Here is a 292-nt window from a genome sequence, read left to right as displayed (position 1 = left end):
TGTTTAATGAAGCCACCACTTGAAGACATGTTAAGTGCCGATCGAGCTATAGACTTCAATTCATCCTGCTGTGTCTTTGTATTCTTGTAAAGCCCAATTTAATGCAGGTCAAGTTTATAATGCAGCACTTTGCTCTATAAATACAATAGTGAAAAAAAAGATTTTTCTAAAGTAAAGTGTGTACTGGCTCCAATAGCGGTTTCCTCATAATGCTAATTTGGCAGTATATCATTTGCAGTCATTTCCTTTATAACAGCTTTTTTTTTAATGTTTTTAATTTGTTTCAAGTTCC

Source organism: Haplochromis burtoni, unplaced genomic scaffold (assembly GCF_018398535.1).
Source record: "Haplochromis burtoni strain Fernald_Lab_line unplaced genomic scaffold, NCSU_Asbu1 Contig_139, whole genome shotgun sequence".
NCBI lineage: Eukaryota > Metazoa > Chordata > Actinopteri > Cichliformes > Cichlidae > Haplochromis > Haplochromis burtoni.
This window is presented reverse-complemented; position numbering follows the sequence as displayed.